Below are 5,670 nucleotides of genomic sequence, written 5' to 3' on the forward strand. Positions count from 1 at the left end.
CATAGGGAGATGGGATTCACCTGGGCTGAGACTGGGCTTTTTAAGGGTGGCGTCACGGGGACACCAGGAGAAGTCGAAAGAGAAGCCAAGAAGCAGAAGCAGAGATCACAGGAGAGCCCAGATAGAGTGAGGATTTTCTGGGGGCTGGGAGGCCTGCCAGCCTCCCAGCACCCCTGCCTGCCGTGTACCTGGTAATCCCAATAAAGGACCTGCAAAAACACACTGAGGACTCTGACTCCTCCTTCACCCGGTCTGCTGGATCCTAGAAAACCTGCTCCGTGGCCATTCCTGCCCCTGCACAGTCTAGCCCAATCTGGTCCACAAGCCAGTCCCTTCTTCCTCCAGACCCTCTTTTCTCTCCTCCATCCTGTACAGGTTATATGCTTAAGGACCCCAGGGGTCTGACCTAGCCCTGCCCCAGCCTCCTTGTCCCCCCGCAGCCATCCTCCCCACCCAGGAGGCCCATCTTTTTCCCTTCTTTGCTCATTAATTGCCTGATCACGGCGCCCTCCTGCACATTACAGGAAGGCAGGGATCTGTCCTGCTTTATTCTGGCTACCTCCCCAGGCCTTACATAGTGACTGGCATGCAGTGGGCCCTAGTCCATTATTTGTTTAGTAAAATCTGTCAGTTTGGGTAGGAAAGAGGAGGAGAGTGAAGAGCAAAGAAGAAATGACCAGGAGCAGCAGCCTCTGCCAGAATCGGGAGCTTCTGCTCTCAGTGCACGATGCAGGCCCAGGTGCTGCCCCTCATCCTCTGCTTAGCAGGTAAAAGGTCTCCGCCTCAGGAGGGCAGGTGGATCCCATCTGTGTTCGGGGTTTGAGTCTGAGGGTGGGTGCTTCTCCTCTAAGGCTTCCAGATTTTTGAGGCTGAAGGGGAGATAGAGTGGAAAGAAATGAATGTCCAGGCTCTGTGAGAGCAGACAGGAACCCCCTCCCTCTGCCTTCTGCCTCGGCTGCTGGCTGGGCCCCTCTCAACTCCCAACCCAGGGGCTCAGGACCCAGAACTTTACTGTGCTGTTCTGCACATAATTTTCCTCATTGTTCCTTCATTGATGCCTCTCACCAACAAATATGGAAGTGCCCATTAGGTCCAGTCAAAAGTGGTCCCTGACTTCCCCGAGCTTGCGCTCTAGTGGGGGGATAAAGAATTGGCAAAAAGCTATCTACACTAAACAAGATACATCACAGAATGTGACAAATGCGGAGAAGGAGACACTTAGGTTCACAGTAATGGAAGAAGGAGGCACGTGGGGGGGTCCTTTAGGCCAAGCAGACAGGAGGTCTCTCTGAGAAAGGGAGATTGGGGCTGAGCATGAGGCTGAAGAAAGGAACAATGAAGAATAAAGTCAAGAAAAGGCTCCTATGGTGCAGGAAAGAGACTGGTAAAGCCCTCAAGAGGGGTGTCTGGTGTGTGAGGAGCAAACGTGAAGGCCAAGGAAGCTTCCTCCAAAACAGGGCCAGGACGGGCAGGCCTGTGGGCCAAGGTACGGAGCTCAAAGTTGTACCTGGGTTGACGAGGGGGATGTCTTAGAAAACTTCTGGCTGGAAACCAGGAAGTGTGTTGAACCAGCCAGGGGAGTAGCAGAGGGAGCCTTGGGAAGGGTGCTGTCAGTCCCAGCATAGGGATGGTGATGAGTCCGGGAGGCAGTGGGCATGGAAAGAAGTGGAAAGTTTAAGACTCACTTGCCATAGAAATGACAGGATTTGCAGTGTGATTGCTGCCAAGAATGACAGACAGAGGGCCTCCCTGGTGGCCCAAGGGGTTAAGTCTTAGCACTATGAAGTTATCGGCAAACACTGCAGCACATTAGATCCCCGGCCAGGAAGCTACACACATGGTGCAGCAGACCTCTCCTGTCTCACCTGCTGCTCCCCTCAGCAGAGTACTTCAGTGGATCTACCTGTTCTGCTCCCCACTCTGTCTCTGGTGAATCCTCTCACCCCCTCCCACCCCCACACCTCTGGCCTACACCCAAGCTCTTGTATGCATAAATAAATCAATCTTAAAAAAAAAAACCCAAAAGAATGACAGACAGGGACTAATAAGGACTCCTGGGTGGGGGCTTGAGATGCTGGAGTGAGCAGTGCTGTTTAATGAACTGGGTGTCCTGGGACAGACGGGCAGGTGAGTCTATGGTGCACGCAGCCTTGGGATACATACCCCAAGCTCATGGCCAGTGGGCGTTGGGGGTGGGAATCTGGGAGTTGTCAGCACACAGTGTTCAAAGCCAGGAGATGCCCTTGGGGGTGGGGGGTGATGGGCTTTGTCAAACTGTGTGTTGTGACCTATGAGATCCTAAAATCAATAAGTCAATGATTTAAAAATATTAAACAGATTGGATAAAAGCAGATCAACACGAATGACATATCATAAGAAAGAATAATTTTTCCTATTCCATTCCCACGGGCACAGGGCTTCTCCAGCTTCCCTCAGCAGTTGCTAGCATCGTGGACACAGGTGGGTATCAGCAGCTTCTTTCCTTGAAGCAAGTGTCTCCTCATCCCTTTCCCCCGGCCTACACCACTCCCCCTTGCGCACACTTGCCACTCTCTATGCCAGTTCTTCAGTCTTATTTTCCTCTCCTTGGACATCTGGCATCTGGTTTTTCAAGGTCTGGGACCCGTCAAGTTCCTGGCACCAAACCCTTATTCCCCTCCACCCCTCACCTTCCCACCCTCTGGCATAGGCAGCAAAGCAGCTCTTGACCAGCCTGGGGTTTGCGCACAGGGAGGGAAGAAGGAAGGATTAAGACTCTGAGTCTTGGGGTTGGTTCCTGGGAGAAGTTTGATTTGTTCAGTAGTTCCTTCACTCATCATTCATTGTTTCAGCACATGGAGCTTTCTGCTGTGCTGAACACTGGAATATGATGATGATTAAGGCTCATTCTTTGCTCCCAAGTTGCCCAGATCTGGTAATAGAGACAGACAAGAAAAAAGGCCCTTTCCCCAGGGTTTTTTTTTTTTTTTTTTTTGGTGGGACCCTCGCCTGGTGGCCGGGGATCAAACTGGAGCTGCAGAGGCTGCGGGTAGCCTCGCAACCCAGCGCTCAACCGCTGCGCCACCAGGGGAGGCCCTTTCCCCAGGGTTTTAAAAAAATCCTGTGCTAGCCCCAGTCACAGAGACTCGCGTCATTGATGTAGGGTGCACCTGGGCATAGGTACGTTTGAAAAGCTCCCCAGGTGATGCTAATGTGCAGTCCCAGGTACCTGATGGCACCATCAGGGAGGGCAGTTTCGTGCTATGGGAAGGGCCAGAGCCTGGGAACCCTACCCAGGGTCCTTGGGTCCTGCCCAAACCTCTTCCCATTGTGTGGCCTGGACCAAGGCATTTGACTCTCTGTGTCTTGGTTTCCCTCTTTGTAAAACAGGTTCCCTGCTCTCTCTCCCAGGCAGCTGTTGGAAGGATTTGATGAGCTAATGGCACAGCACAAGTGCTCAGTAAATACCATCTATTGCTGTTAAGCACTAACAAAGGTGCAAATAAGAAGGCACCCATCCGGGATGGGCAAAGTGGCAAGGAGTTAGCTGGGCAAAGGGGAAAGAGAAATGAGAATGTGAAAAATAGGGGACTGAAGGAGTGGAAGGGGTGATCAATCAGTCCTTCGAGGCAGAGTCGTGCGCAACTGAGGTGCTGGCAGTGAGGACTAGTAGAGGGGCGGAGAAGAAGGGCCGGGAAGCTGATCACAGTATAACATCCACCCCATTGCAGCCCTGGAGTGGATAAACAACGGCAAGACCTTCCAGAGGATTAATAAGACGCTGAGCTGGTCAGACGCCCTGCGGCATTGCCAGCTGCACCACACAGACCTGGCCGACCTGCAGAGCATGGGCAGTGCGAACAGCTTAAAGACTCTCTACAGCCTCTCAAGCAGTATCCACGCATGGATCGGCCTCTACTTTGATGTGAACATCAATGGCCCTGTCTGGTCCAGCGGCTCTGCCTTCTCTCAGCCACAATGGACTACCTCCATGCCTGTCTTCAAGGAGGGCATCTGTGGCACTCTGTCCGCCACCATGAATGTTATCCCCACCCTGGGGGCCGCCTTATGCACGGAGCAGAAACCTTTCATCTGTTATTTTGGTGTGTTCAGTGTTCAGGGTCATTTTGGACTGCCCTTTCTTCCAGGGTTACTTTTCCAGAGCAAAAAGAAAGGGGAAGGCGTAAGGGGTTGAGAGGGGGGAGGGGGAAGGGGTAGGAGAGACTGGGAGGCAGCCAGGCTTCTCCAGGCTTCACTGTGAAGGCTCTAGGTGCAGTCCAGCTCCAGCCTCAAAAAAAAATGGTCTATTTCTGTTTAACAGACACTTCTGTGGGACACCGCCTTACCACGAAGCCTGCTCTCAGCCTGACCACCTCTCCAAAGGCAGGTACCCGCCTGGAACCTCCCTCTGACTTGTCCAACTACACATGCTGGGGAGGCCACACCTCCCTTTGCTCCCTCCCTGCCTGCAAGGCTGAGGGAAACACAGGCTTTGCCCCCTAGACGGAATCCTGCAGAGAGAGTCAAAGTTTTTGTTATTCAGATGAACCCAGAGGCTGGTGATTCACTCAAGGTCACCAGTCAGAGAGCAACAGAGGCCAGGCCTGGCCCAGCTCTTCCAATGCACGTCCTCAAACCCCAGCCTCAGTGGCTGGTGGGAGAACAGCCCAGGCCTAACCATCTGGTGAGAGGGATTTCTCCCTCTGGATATCACTGCTCTGGTATTTAAAACATTTTTTATCTTGTCTGATAAAGAGAAATTCTATGACAAGGGAAATATACTTCTCGATCAAGATGCTTTGTAGAGCTGGCGTTCTGCATGCACGGAATATGGATGAGGGACTTGTAGAGCGACAGTGACACAGGTCTCCAAGGAGGCCAGACTGCCTTTGTCTTACACTTAGCAAGCCATCACCTCCCAGAGCCTCCTTTTTTCTTTGTAAAATGAAGCCAATATCATCTACATCTCAGGATTATGGTAGGGATTTCAAAAGATGCAGAGGTCAGGGCTGGCAAGTGCTTCAAGGGAAAGGAAACAATCCGTTGTTTAGATAGGGAAAGCATTAGGGGAAATGGCAGGCAAATCATGCCGGCCTTAGATGAACATGTGGGTGGGTCAGTGCTGGGGTGCTATTTGAATCTGAGCTGTGACTCCCAGGTGTGCAAACAGGAGTGCTTCCTTTTCCAGGACTCTGGTATCAACCCCTCCGGTCTTGCCAAAGTGCGTTCTAGCTTTGTTGGTTAGAATCACAGGAGGTGGGCTTGGGTGCTACGGATGGAAAGATCTAGAAAGGGGCGGGGGCAGGGGAAGTGGGCCCTGCCCAGTCCAGTCTCTGCTGGGTCAGAGAAAGAGACTACGGGAGTGGCATCGTGGCCTATGTGAGCTGCATGAGATGCCAGGGAGATGGGCTTTTGGATCCCCTCTTCAGTAGGCAGGTCTCTGCCCCTTGCCGGACTCACCTCTTCTCCCTGGCTCTCCTGACATCTGACCACATAGTCCTTTCTTCTTCCTCAGCCCTGGAATCTGAGTGGAGCTGGGCAGGCACAGCCCTGGAAATCAGGAATGAGCTTGACTCCAAACCAGGATTGTCTTATTCCCCTTATCGTCTTCCTCCAAAGATTAACTACCACTTTATTAAATGTTTAGCATCTATGTGGACTTCCTAAGCATTGTAAAGACATGTCTGCTTT

The sequence above is a fragment of the Talpa europaea genome (assembly GCF_964194135.1).
Source record: "Talpa europaea genome assembly, chromosome: 12".
Taxonomy (NCBI): Eukaryota; Metazoa; Chordata; class Mammalia; order Eulipotyphla; family Talpidae; genus Talpa; species Talpa europaea.